The following is a 15,024-nucleotide window of genomic DNA, read 5'->3' on the forward strand; positions in this document are numbered from 1 at the left end:
GGAGTCTTTCAATCCTAATCCTCCTTTTAAATCTTTTTATAAAATATATTGTCTGTCATTTTCTCCACTGTTTTTCCTTATTAAGTAGGAATTTGAAAGTTTGAAACATCAGCAAAAATAGTAGCTCACTTTCAAATTAAAATGGTTATTTCATTAATCCCCTAACTGGCACCATGTTTAAAGAAAATTTATATCACATAAGTAAGTTTCAAGTGTAAAAAGTACACTATTGCAACAATATCTTTCTGTAAGCCCAAAATTCTTGATTTGTAATTAAACAGTAAAGGGTTAAAAGAAAAAAGAAAAAGTAAAAGCATCTGTATATGTATTGTAGAAGTCCAACATCTTAAAATGTTCAAGAAGTTGCCGAAAAATATTTACGGAATTAACGTAAGTGAAGAGAAACTGTTTGTGTTTGTACCACTTTACATTATTATTGTCTATTTTTCCTTCTAAAACAGAAATTCACATCCTCTGTAATGTTGCTCTTCAGTCTTTCTGTAAAGCTTCAACTTACAAATTATTAAAATCTTTTTCATGTGTTGTCTTCAGTGTTAACATGGTATTATTATTTTTGCTGGGTGAGTATCTTCATATTCCTCAAGTTGATTCTGTAGTTTAGATACCCTACTTTTCGTAATGATTCTAAAAACATTTTACAATGTCTGGAGACATCTTTGGTTGTCACAACTTGGGAGGGTGTTGTGCTGACACCTAGTGGGTAGAGGCTAGGGATGCTGCTAAACATCCCACTTGCACAGGAGATCACCCCAACCCTCTCCCTTCCACCCCTAACCGAGAATTACCCAGCCCCAAACGGTCCATACTGTCAAGGATGAGAAACCCTGCTCTAGGTCCAATGACCACTTTATAAGCAATACAGAAGACAGGGGAACATGTTAAATTACATCACAGGATGCACCCAGCAAAATCTAGACTCTAGGTCATTTTATAGAGCACACAACAGTTTCTTAAATAAATTGCATAGAAAACGATGGAAAGAAAATCTCTAGATTAAAAAGGATTTAAGATTTTAAATATATCAAGTGCAGAAATAAATGAGACCAGACTTCCACTATATTGTTTTCAGACATTAGACTATAAACAGCATAGGACCCTGATCATGGAGAGATGGAATCACCAACAAATGAGGTGATCCCTACAATCACCCCAACTTTCTACCTAGAGGCACATTCTAGACCTTGGCACAGGAAGGGGGAAGCCAAACAGAAAGTGGTAGTCCTGTTAAGTTGAGGAGAAAGAGATCATAATTCAGGGGGAGACTGGGGCAGCTGGAATCTGCAGGACAGAGTACCAGAGAGGAAGAATGTAGGCAAAGGAAGAGCTCCAGAAATTTGCACAGGCAATTCCTTAATTTTCCTGCTGAATACAAAGCAGAGTGTGAATAGGGGGCAACTCCACAAGGATGGGCAAAGAATTTCCACAGGTTGTGGCTGAACAATTCCCAGGGCTCCCACAGGGTTGGGAGACCTCTGAGTTTTCATCAGCCAGAGTAGAGACCTGTTGAATACTCAAGGAGAGATCCCAGAAGGGCATGTGTTAGTAGTATACCTAACCCAGCTCTCATAAAGTAGTGTTCTAGACTCACCCCAACGAAGCCGCAAAATCAGCCTCAATTTGTACATTTCTTTTTAAAAAAAAAACCTGATATTTAAAATGAAAGTAATAACAGTGTGTGTGGCATTTACAACGTATACAGTGGCATTTACAACGTATACAGAAGTAAAATGTATAATAACAGCAAAAAGTAAGGGAGGAGGGAAATGCAAGTAAGCTTCTTACATTATATGTGAAATAGCATAATGTTTGAAGCTATATCAACTTAAAATGTGTATTAAAATCTTCAGAGGTACAGTTAATTAGCCAATAGTGGACATAAATGGAATTTCAAAAAATTAATCAATCCAAAAGAAAGCAGAAGAAGAAGAAAAAAATAAGGAACAGATAAAACAAATTAAAGACAAACAGCAAGATGATAGACTTAAACCCAATCACATCAGTAATTACACTAAATATAAATACTCTAAACACCCCTATAAAAAGGCAGAGATTGTCAAATCAGATAAAAAAGACTCAGCTACATACTGTCTGTAAGTAACAGACTTGAAATACAAAGACACAGAGAGATTGAAAGCAAAACAACAGTAAAAGATATACCATGCAAATACTAATCATAGAAAAGCAGAAATAGCTCTATTATAGCAGACAAGGAGTTTTACCAAGGATAAAAAGTAACACTTTATAATGATCAGAGTTAATCCATCATAAAGATATGATCTTAAAAGTGTATGCACCTAAAAATAGAGCTCCAAAACATATGAGGTAAAACCTGACAGAAATATAAGGGAAAATAGACAAATCTCAATGATAGTTAAGATTTCAAAACTCCTCTCTCATTTAGTTATAGAACAAATAACAGAAAATCTGAAGGATATAGCAAATTTGAACAATACTATCAACTAACTTGACCTGATAGACATTTATAGAAAATTCTACCCAACAACAGAATATACATTGTTTTCAAATACACATAAAATATTCACTAAGATAGAACATATATAGGATCATACAACAAGTTCCAATAAATTTAAGAGAATTGAAGTCATACAGTGTATGTTCTCTGACCCAAAAAAATTAAATATGGAATAAATAACAGTAGGATAATTGGGAAATCCCCAACTATTTGGAAATTAGAAAATATATTTTTAAATAATTCACTAGTCAAATTTATACAAGGCAAATTTGAAAATATTTTGAACTGATTAAAAACGAAAACACAGTATCTCAAAATGTGTAAGTTACATAGTAAAAGAAGTGGTTAGAGAAATATACAGGTTTAGATGCTTTATTAAAAAGAACAGAAGGTCTAAAATCAATTATTTAAGCTTCTACTTTAAGAAGGTAGAAAGTGAAGAGCAAATGAAACACAAAATAAGTAAATGGATAGAAATAATGGTAAGTGAAAAAATCAATGATATAGAAAACAGATAACAAAGAAAAATCAATGTAACTAAAAGTTAGTTCTTTGAAAAGATCAATTAAATAGATAAATATCTCATTGAACTGATCAAAATAAAGTGAGAAAACACAAATTACTAGTATCATGAATGAAAGAAGGGACAACAGTACAGACCCTACAGATCATTAAAAGGGAAACAAGGAAATGTTACAAACAACTTTGCCAAAAAATTCAACAATGCAGATGAAATGGAACATTTTTTGGAAGACAAAAATAACCAAACCTAATACAAGAAAGAGAAAATCTGAATAGCCTTATATGTAGTAAAGAAATTGGATTCATAATTCAAAATGTCTCACAAAAAAAACTGCAGATTCAGATCAGATGGCCTCACTAATGAAATCTATTGAATCAGATGAAACAGTCCTACAAAAACTTTCAGAAAACAGGAGGAAGGAACAATTTTATGAGGTTGACATTACCCTGATACCAAAACCAGACAAAGATATTACAAGAAAATTACAGTTCAAATTTCTTAACACAGTATTAGCAAGTCAAATCGAACAATGTATAAAAAGAATAATACATTAGGACCAAGAAAGGTTTGTCCCAAGAATCAAGCTTAGTTTAATATTCAATAGAGAAAAATGTGATCATCTCAATAGATGGAGAAAAAGTATCTGACAAAATTCTGCAACCTTTCATGATTAAAGCAGTCAGCAAAGTAGGAATAGAAAAGAGTATCTTCAACTTGATAAAAGGCATCTACAAAAAAAGCTATAGCTAACATCATAGTCAATGATGAAAGACAGTATTTTCCCCTTAAGATCAGGATCAATATTGTTATTGAAGGTCTTCGCCAGTATAATAGAACAAGAGAAAGAAATAAAACACATTCAGATTGAGAAAAATCAGTAAAACACTTTATTCCAAGTTGACATGTTTCTGTACCTCAAAAATCCTAAGAAACCTATAAGCTGTTACAACTAATAAATAAATATAGCAAAGCCACAGAATGTAAGATCACTATACTATAATCAATTTAATTTCTATATACTAGGAACAAACAATTGGAAATGACATTTTAGAAACTAATACCAATTACCATAACATCAAAAAAAAAAACCCAAGATATTTTTAGGACTAAATTTAACAGAATGTGTGCAAAAGCCTAAATTTAAAATTATAAAACACTAGTGCAAGAAATTAAAGAACTGAATAAATTTATAAGTATATCAAGTTCATGAACTGGAAGACTCAATACTGTTAAGACTTAAATTTCCTTCAAAGTGATCTATAGTTTCAAGCAATCCCAAACAAAATCCCTCCTGGCTTTTTTGTAGAAATTGACAGGCTGAGTCTAAAGAGTATATAAATATGTAAAAGATCTGAACAGCCAAAATTTTTTTGAAAAAGAACAAAGTTGTAAGACTCACACTGCCTGATTTTAAGATTTACTATAGAGCTGCAGTAGTCAAGATAGTGTGACATTGGTATAAAGAGAGACACAAACCAACAGTACAGCGTCTAGAAATAGACCCACATATATAATCTGTTGATTTTCTAGAGGTGCCAGAGTAATTCAACAGGAGGAAAGACAGTCTTTTCAATAAATGGTGCTGAAATATCTTCATATCCATATAAGAAAAAAAAAATGATCCTAGATCCTTACTTCACAGCATATCCTAAAATTAACTCAACATGTATTACAGACCTAAAACTACCAGTCTTTTAAATTCTGGAATCAGAAGAGGCAGTTGCCTATTTTTCTGAATAAAAGTTCTGGGAGAACACAGCCATGCCCGACTGTTTATGTATTGTCAATACCTGTTTTTGCTCTACAACAGCAGAGTTGAGTAGTTGAGGTACTTTAGCCTGTAAGCCTAAAATATTTATGATCTGGTCCTTTAAGAGTATGTTTGAGGATGCCTGTTCTAAAAGAAATCTTGGGAGAAAATATAGGGAACAATTTCTCAGACCTAAAAAGCAAGAACCATTTTAAAAAATTGGTAAACTAGACTTCATCAAAATTTAAAAATTCTGCTCTTTGAAAGACAACTGTTAAGAAATGAAATACAAGCCCACAAATTGGGAGAAAGTATCTGACAAAGGACTTGTATTCAAATTCATCAATAACTCTTAAAACTCAGTAATAAAACAAACAACACAATAAATTAATATGTAAAAGATTTGAACAGACACTTCAAAACAGATCACAACTGGGCAATAAGCACATGAAATAGGGCTCAACATCATAGTGTCAGGAAAATGCAAATTTAAGCCACAATGAAATACCACTATCTACTAGAATTCTTCATTTTAGTTAGACTGAAGTACCAAATTTGAGGTAGGAAGGATGTAGAGCAACTAAAACTCTCTCACACATTGCTGCTACACAAAGTATACCACTCTGGAAAACAGCCTGGCAGTTTCTGATACAACTGAACATACATTTACCACACAACCCAGCAATTCTACTCTTTCATATACTCAAAAGAAATGAAAAATACATTCATCCAGGAACTTGAACACAAATGTACATAGCAACGTTTTTCATCATAATCAAAAACAGGAATCAACCCAAATGTCCATCAACAGATAACTGAATAAACAAATTGTGATATAGCCTTACAGTGGAATACTACTTAACAATAAATATTCAGGACACAGCAAAAACCATGCGCGATCTCAAAAACATCGTGCTAAATGAAAGGAATCTGGCACAAAAAAATATATGCTGTATGATTTCTTTTACATGAAATTCTAGAAAAGATGAACCTAATCTTTAGTAACAAAAGGCAGAGGTTGTGGTGTGGGAGGTGGGGGGGAGCTCCAAATGAGCATGAGAGAACTTTTTGGAGTTAACAGAAATGTTCTATATCTTGATTATGGTGACTACATGGGTGTATACATTTGTCAAAACTCAGTGTACAAAAATCTGTCATCATTTTAGTGCTTAATGAATATTAGATAAATAAGTAAAATTATATGAGGTTCTGTTTGAATAATTCTTCAATATCAACTTCCTCCATCCCTTAATACTTTTCAAAATATTTTCCATCTTCTTCCTTAGAAAGGAACAATACTGTATTTGAAAACTTTCTCAGTGACAAATACTGGAATGTTTTTTAAGAAAAAGGAACAATTTTTATACTAAGGAGGCAGTATCATCAAATGGCTCTTTTGTTCATCAGAGTAATAATAAAGAAAAAAGTGCAAACCCTCTGCAAAAATCTTCATCATATGAAAACATGTTAGGAAACCTTCCTTTTAACTACCCCCCCCCCTTTTTTTTTTAACATGTGAATGTGTCTGTGTTGTGGCTCATTATACTAGAGGTGAGGGGGAAAATTTAAAATAGACACAACAGCCCTCAGAGGAGCATCATGGAAGCTGGTTGGTGACTTCCTGGTATGCATGAAAGACAACCAGCAGTTCTGCCCACGAGGCCCCTTTTGCCTTCTGCGCGGATTACAATCATTCTCTTAATTAACTTCAATCTCATATAAAACATCACTACTTCCAAGAAGCCTTTTCATTTCCTCCACTGGAAATACATCATCCCTTTACTTTCCCATAGGACATGCAACACACTTCTCTCACGTAACCCAAGATACTATGCCTTAGGCCCTATTTATTCGGAATTGTCTACTTCTACCCAACAGATTGAGAGGCTCCACAGGTCCTTGTCTAACATAGAATGGGCTCACATGACATTTCTGTGTGAATGCTGAGTGATCACTAATGGCACAGCAATGACAGTATTTCCAGGGTACCTTCTGGGCATGAGCTTTATTCAACACAGCAATAACCGCTGGGAACGTAGAAGCCCACATTCCTAGGTCAAGGGCTTTTACAGCTGGAAAGTGAAGGCACTGATAATTCAGGTGGATGTTCTATTTTAAGGAGGTGAGCAGAGCAGGAATGAACAGCCACCACAGATTCGCTGAACAGTGCTTTCTTCATCTCAGGCAGAGTTTTATTTCCTGCCAATTTGGAGACTGCAACATTTTCCACCCAGGCCTATCATACTTCCCTTCAAATTCAGTCTTAAAACTTTTCTCAGAATCAGGAGACTAAAGCTATTTGTACCGTAAAGCTAATGAAGCTTAAGGGTCCGGGTTCCTGACTTGCACAGTTCCTACAATCAGGAAGAATTTCTAAGTACGCATTTCTGGCAAACTGCCTAGAGAAATCTCTGAAGGAGGGGATTTAAATCGCCAAGGCTCATAATTTGTTGTGATTTCTTTACTCATTCTAAATATTTTCATATTTAATTATGAATTCTTTTTCTTGAACAGGAAACCCCATCCCTCAACCTGAACAAGGGAGCGAAGCCAATTCCCATAAAAGAAGAGAAAAGGAAAAGGTACATGTGGAACAAAAAGTTCTTTGCCTACTAGTTCAGCTCCACCGCGGTCTTGGACCTTTCACCTCCTAACAGCCCCTCAGAGATCCACCATTAGAAGGTGATAGAGGATGTCAAATGTCAAAGATCAAAACCAAAACAAAAAAAACCCAATGGTGGTGGTGGGGGGGGGCGGTAAACAAACCTCACCCTTGTCTTTAAAGAGGGGTGGTGATGAAAAAGAGAAATAGACTGTAGAAACGTCAGAGGGGCTCAAAGACAGAGAGTCCCTGGCTACTGTGTTCTGGCCAGAGTTAGGCCGTCCCGGAGCCGAGGCTTCCGTCGTGGGGTCCTGGGACAGCCAGGGAAGCAAACTCACAGGGAGAAGCTCTCCTCTCCTGTAGTAGCTGAAACCCCACCTGTCAATTCCTATTCTGTAAATCACAGGACTTGCCATAGGACCGAGCTGGGGAAAGATGGATGGAGTGTGGAGGTGCTGGGGTGGGAGGTGAAGGGACGGCTGCAGAGGTGAGAGAGAGAAGGGGGGAGAAGGGGAGAGGGATATGAGGAGACAGGCGCTCCAGAGCGGGGCACTCGGGCAGAAAGAGAGAAGTGTTTTCTACTTTTCATGCCCCCCCCCCAATAAACAGTCGGGCCTAGGTGAGGCGAAGTATGATAAGAAAAGGTAGAAGGGAACAAGAGGTGTCTGTTATTTTATCTCTGCATTTGTCAGACTGAAATTTCAGAAAAAGCCACCAAAAAACTTACAAAAAGATCCCAAGTAAGGAAGACGAACTTGAAGACCCGGTGAAGGAAACCAGTTGAGAGTGGGGGTGGAGAGGAAGGAAGGGGGGAGTAAAGGAATCCCTGAATTCCGTTTAGAGGCGGATGAAGAGGGCGTGTGGTTAGAAAAGGAAGACAGGGCTGCAGGGCGCTCGGCGGGACCTGGAAAACGAGGAAAGTCCAACCCTCGAGCCTCTCCCTGAGGCCGGGGCGGCGTCGCCTAACTGAGGTCCCCAGGTTCCGTGCAGCTCCCGCTTCTGCCCTCGCGGCTCCTCCGCTCCCGCCGCGCCCGGTCGGACCCTTCCCGGAGGACCAGGGGTCCCGGGAACACCGGGCCGGCCCGCCGCCAGCGCAGCCTGTGGCCGCCCCCGCTCCCGGCCGCCGCCAGGGCCGCGCGGACCCTGGACGGCAACGCGCGGGTGGCCGCCGCGGGTGACCTCAGCCCCCGCCGCAGCCGCCCCACACTCACCGCGGCGCTCCATCCCGCGTCCTGGACGCGGACGCCCGCCCGACACTCACGGCCGCCGCCGCCGCCGCCGAGGGCTGGAGCTCGCCGCCCCCATCCCCCACGGCCCGCGGACGCCCGGCCGAGCCTCCGCCGCCGCCCCTGCAGCTGCAGCCACGACCGCGCCGGCCGCCGCCGCCGCTCCGCCCCCGGCCTAGCGCCTCCCGCCCGGCCGCGGCCCGCCCCCTGCGGCCCAGCCCATTGGCCCGCGCGCTCGGGGGGCGGGGCCCTGCGCGGGCGGCAGGTGGGGGCGGCCGCGGGCTGGGCGCCGGGCGCTGGCTGTCAGCTGTGCCTCAGCCCGCAGACTGTCCCGGGCGTCGCGGCCGTGCTGGCCGCCCCGCGCGGCTTGCGGCAGGCCAGGCGGAGGGACCGTCCTAAGTCATCTTTGGCACCCTCCAGCAGGTAGCAGGTCTTTGTTGTTTAAGTGGACATTTCTCAGGTGGACACTTCGAATTCCTTCCAGGCAGGAATCTGGTCTTCAACTTGTTTAGTCCGCCCTCTTCCCACACCCTCCTTATCCCTTTAGGAACAAAAATACGTTTTGCGCTTAACTTTAAACCTGCCACAGTGTCTCTGACTTTTCTGTCTCTGACTGATTGTCTTTCTCGGAAAACTGAAGTACTCAAATCATCAACTATTACGTACTGTACGTGGCTCATGGGAGTTGCTCAGTAAATACTTGTAGAATGCATGTCCCCCCAACCATGCTCCTCCGTTCTTACCATTAAATGCTCCTTTATTTAATGGAACTCATCGACACTGTAGGAAAAATGAACAACCAGAATTAAAGCATTTATCTAGGGGTTAGATCGCACACCACAATTGTTTAAAAGTACAACGTTTCTATTGAATAGAGAATATATTGTAGTAACACTTAACTCTGCTAAGAATACCCTTCCTGTCATCTACACTGAGACATAGCAGGCACTTCGTGAACATTAGCTGAATAAATAAGTAAAATTATGGGAAGGAAATTTGGAAAGGTTTTTCAACATCCTCCTCCTCCCCTTAATTCTTTTTCAAAATATATAATCCACCATAGTCTCCATTCTTCTTTATCAATTGGGAGAAATATATTTGAAAGCATTCTCAGAGAAAAATGGTAATTCATTTTTGCAATAAAATAAATGCAATTATTAACTGAGAAAGAGTGAATGAACATCAACAACCTGTTTTCTGGGATAGGTTGCTCATGTGTTTGGTAAAGAAAAGAAGAAATAGAGGGCAATACCGCCACCAAATCCTACCACTTACCCTGATACGCCAACTGTTTTTTACCTATAAACGTTTCTTGGTTAGAGTGGCTCAGGGTCATGGTTTTGGAGGATGAAGCATCAGAGGCAAACAAACAAAATTCAGAGGCATAATTGGATGCTGGATCAGTAATGAAACATACATGACAGATGGTATAGTATTGCTATTTTATAATTACAATATTTATTAATATTACATAGCTATTTGCCTCTTGAAATGTTCTCCATTCTTTCTATGCTAGAATACAACCTCTGCTCTGCAGCCTTCCTGTTCTTCTCACTGAAAATTTGTTGCCCTATTTATCACTGTAAGGTACACAGAATCCTGTTCTTGTGCCACCTGTGATTGTCTTGCAGCCTTTTGTCTTATACTAATACTCGTGTTTATTTATACTGATTGGATTATGAACGTCTACAGTGTTGTCTTACCTGAGTCTGTGTCCCGAACAGAAAGTGCCCCTACTAAGTATTTTCTGGAGGGATGTTGAGGGACTGACCAGTGGGCCCCAGGAGTAAAAATCCTTCCAGGATGAATTTTTTTTTGTTACCATAAGCTCTGTTCAACATGTTGAAACTAGTGAAACCAACATCGGTGGCCAGAAAAAAGCCACATGCCTAAAGCAAAGCTGGTTCCAGATACCCTGTGCCCGGATGTGAAAGGGCTGATCATGCAGGCAGATGTTCCCTGTGAGTGATGGGGGTGGGAGCCCAGCCCAGAGGAGAGTGCAGGGGACAGGTGTTCCTCCACTCCGCCGTGCTTCAGTGCCAGCCTGTTTAGGAGAGCCCAGCGTCGTCCACCAGACCTGTTCCATTTTTACTCATTCCACAAGTATTTATTGAGTACCTCCATTGTGCCAGGCATTGTTCTCAGAACAGGGGTTATATTAGTTAACTTTAAATCCACTTTCAGACTCTTCTTCAACCCTGGCTAAATGCCTGGGAGAGGGGAAAAGATAATGGAAGCAGGCAGGTTGGCCCAAAGGCAGGCAAGCTCCCGGTCACTGAGGCTGTCTTTGACCCTGACTGCCGGAGCACTTAGAAAGAACCGCGGAGAGCCTGACGGCCGCAGGGAGTACAAACGCTCCAGATTCCAGTGTGGACAAAACTCACCAAGCAGGTTATTAATCTTGATTCCATGATGGTTGTAACTGAGAAACAAGGAATCAATTCAGACCACACGCTGGAAATGAATGCATATGACATGGCAAACATCTGAGAATTCCGTGTCGTCATGAGGAGAGGGAACTGAGTAAGACTGACAGAAAAAAATAAAAACTCAAGTGAGCCTATGGATATGATATACCCATTTTATGTCTAGATTAAGGTATTAAGCTTCCAGCCCCAATTTGTTTATGTTATGTTAAGCTCTCTCTAAGACAGTTAATGACATAAACCTCTATGCTTGAGTCACCCTGTACCACGACCCTAACTCATGTTCTAACGTGTAAGGAAGCTCTCTGGATAATTGATGTTTGGTGCTAAATTATGCCATTAGCCTGAAAAATTAAATTATTGATACTGTTGTGAATAAAGAGATGATAATGCTGATGGTAAGGTTAAGAGGCCCTCCATGGTATGCTCTTTGCTAGGCACTGTCTTAATTATTCTTTGTATTTAGTAAGTCATTTAGTCCTCACAACAACCCTATGGGGTACTATTGTCATCCCCGTTTTACAAGTTAGAAACTGAGGCTCAGAACAAAAGAAGTTCAATAAAGAGTTTCTATTGGATTTAATGAAAATTGATGTTAAGATGAAGATAATTGATCATACTTCTCTTAGAAAAAGATGGTGGGGAATCACTCCCCTTATTCTTCCTCTGCCTCTCTGGCCATTTTGCTGTTCCTCTGATACCCACAAGGGCCCTCTTGCCTCTGTTGACACCTCTGCTTGCAATGGACTCCCTGCCCCTGGATCTATGTGACTTGCTCTTTGCTCCCTTACAAGCTCCCCTCAAACGTTCCATATCATTGACATGTCCCCTGACCACTCTACAGAAAACAGCATCCCCCGCTTTGTTACTTCCTACCCTCCTTACCCTGCTGTGAATGCCATAGCACTTATCCCTCTGCTGACTTGGTGAAGTTATTAGTTTACCAGTGTGTTTCTCACTTCCTCTGCCCAGTATGGAAGTCTTAAGCACCATGATGGAAGGGACTCTCCCTGTTTTGTTCACCATTGTATTTCCAGCCCCTGGGGAGGTACTTGGAATTAATCAGTAAATGAAATAATTTAAAGAAAATAACAGTACAGCCCAAACATTAGATTTATCTTTGAAAAAGATTAGTTTAACATTTTGAAAGTTTTAATCAGATAAGAGAACCATATTGCTTTGACAAAGATTTTACATTAGCTGCTTGTAACCAACATACTAACACGTGCCAAGTTTAATTACTTGACCTAGACTTTGTCTGAAATAACCATAAATAACTCTAGAATCTTAAATTATTCCCTTCCTTCTTTAAAGTGGAAGGATAAATATTTTCTGCTATTGTTTTTCTTTCATGTATTCCACCAAACGCTGACTAGATAAGAAAACAAACACAGCTAGCCCTCACCTGCGTGTTCTATTCACTGGATGACACTGGGCTTTGGAGTACACGTCATCTGACCCTCACACAGACCTCTATGCGAGGGGAAGATGAGATCTCTTTCTCCCAAAAGAATCTCATAATTTTCAGAGTCAGAGGGATGTTAGAACTCCTCTACTCCATTCTCCTTTATTTTATTAAAAAAAAGGAAAAAAGCCTAACTCAGCTTTCCCAGAGATCACACATTGGCCTAACGAGACTGGAACCAAGATGGGGCTCTTTCTACACTAACTGATAAATTAAAGTTTTAAAATGTCCATAAGTCTATGAAATTAGATCAGAGCCGCTACCTGAATCAGTCTTAGTTTAATGTGTAAATATTTAAGTGATACTAACATGTCTAAATATGAAATCTGTTCTACAAATTTACTCCTACTATTTTGGGGGTCTAACTTATTAAGTTACTAAAAAATAATGGTCCTTAAAAATTGGTTGGCTTCGCATGGAACCAATGAGGAGCTTGGTTTGCTCTTGAAGTAGAAAGTGTCCTGAGGCATTCTGGAACACATGCACAGATTAGTGCCTTTCTGCTAGGGAGAAGGCTGCCTGGTTTTAGGAAAGAGTAGAGCCCAGTGGAAACATTGCTAATCTCTTTCTTTATCTACACACTGAACAAATATTGCTGAACCTTGAGAAACAATGCAACCACTAGGGACTTTAATGAGTGTTTATCTTTCTAACTGCATATTTATATAGGGGTGGCTGCCTGTGGTACACTTGCCAGAGGATTGGGAAGGGACTGCTTATAAAAGTTGAAAAATATTTAGTTATACAAACCTGTTTCAGCAAAGGCTCTTTTTAAATTTATTCAAGAGGACATTATATCCCATATCATCAGAAGAACTATTATTACCCAGTCATTTAGATACCTGGATTTAAATGATTTTATTTTGAAACTATCTCAATAGCTGACAGTGTAGGACTTAAATCAGAAGAAATACAATACAGGAAAAAAATAATATTTATATGATTTAATAACCCTATAATATTTGCATCTTGAAATGTCTGTAAGCTTTTGTGTTAAAGACCTAGAAAACTAGTGGCTGATTATCCTTGATGGACAGACATCCTTACTGTGCTTGATGGCATATTCAGTTTAGGACATCCATCAGGGTAATTAAATTTTCCTGGGCGCTGCATGGTACTAGACTATATGAAGTCACAAGCATAACATACATCCCACTGGCCAAAAAACTGATGAAATACTTGTTATGTAACATCACTGAAACCATCAGCTTAGTATACGCAGGGTGGAGAACAGATGGAATGGCAAACACGGCATGAAGGCAGTCAGTTGCCTTGCTTAGGAGTTAGCCTGAGCTGGGCTGGGAGGTGGCACCTGCTCTAGAGCTCTCCTGGGAATAGATGAAGACAGTCCTCTTAGTCAGAATGAACAATATCAAACCAACTTCTAAAGTCTTCCTTTTGGGTAATAACTAAGAACCAAGAGAAAAAGAACAAGAGTTTCATTCTGTAAAAGATATTAAAAGATAGAACAAGCTTACCAAGAAACTGGAATCTAAGGAAATGTGTAGACCAGTAGACAAGAGGTCTTGATATAAACCTCGGACTTACTTAGGCACTGAAAAATTAGAAGCATAGGATGTGGGTCAAGGAACAGTGGGTCTAGAAGGACTCTTTAAACATGTTTCACAAAAAACTGATATTTTAATTTACACAAGCTTTGCTTGACACCAACAAGTCAGTGGAATGGAGCCGCCAATGCCAATGGCAATGTTGTACTTGTGAATCGGTGTTTAAAGTGCAGTGAAAACTGAAGGGGCTTTTCATAGTTTTGTAGGTGGTAGGTGGTTTTGGTAGTGGGGCTGGGGCAGGACTATGGGGAGAAGGAAGAGATAAAGGAGACAAGACTGCTGGGAAAATTTCTTGAGAACAAAGTATATCACTGATTTATCAGGCAAAGTATTATGGGCTGAATTTTGTCCCCTCAAAATTTGTATGTTGAAGTCCTAAACCCCAATACCTCAGAATGTGACTGTATTTGGAGATAGGGCCTTTAAAGAGGTATTTAAATTAAAACGAGGCTATTAGTGTAGGTCCTAATCCAATATGTCTGGTATTTTTATAAGAGAAGATTAGGACACAGACCATGGGATGACATAGGGAGACCAGGTCTAGACCATGCAAAGACACAGAAAAGACAGCCACCTACAAGCCAAAGATACATTTCTGTTTATGCCACCCAGTCTGTGTTTTTGTTGTTGTTGTTGTTGTTGTTGTCATGGGGGCCATAACAAACTAACACATAAGACAACACCATTTAAGTTCTAGAAATCAAATAAGAATACCATTAATGGATTCTAGTTGGACCCAAGACCATTTCCTTCCTCTACCCTATAGAAATAGCAAGTCCATGTCTGGCTGAAAGTTGCCTTTATCTAACTCTTTAAGTGGGCCATTCCTTCTTCATAATACTCACGAATTGCAATGAGTCAGTCAATATCACTCCTACTCTGGGGTGTAGGCTAGGATGCAGCATCATATCCATTGTAATACTATCATTAAAATCAGAAGCAGGATGTTTACAGGCCTGGTGTTGTGTGA

General features: G+C 39.7%; 1 long non-coding RNA gene across 1 annotated transcript in view; it reads left to right on the forward strand.

Moving 5' to 3' along the window:
- The window catches only part of LOC135321993 (uncharacterized), a 31,696-nt gene that overhangs the window by 2,148 nt on the left and 14,524 nt on the right, over positions 1 to 15,024 (forward strand). The window contains exon 2 of the long non-coding RNA XR_010382183.1: positions 7,282 to 7,349. This is a non-coding gene — a long non-coding RNA (uncharacterized LOC135321993). The remainder of the gene's footprint in view (positions 1 to 7,281; positions 7,350 to 15,024) is intronic.

Source organism: Camelus dromedarius, chromosome 9 (assembly GCF_036321535.1).
Source record: "Camelus dromedarius isolate mCamDro1 chromosome 9, mCamDro1.pat, whole genome shotgun sequence".
In the NCBI taxonomy this organism is placed as follows: domain Eukaryota; kingdom Metazoa; phylum Chordata; class Mammalia; order Artiodactyla; family Camelidae; genus Camelus; species Camelus dromedarius.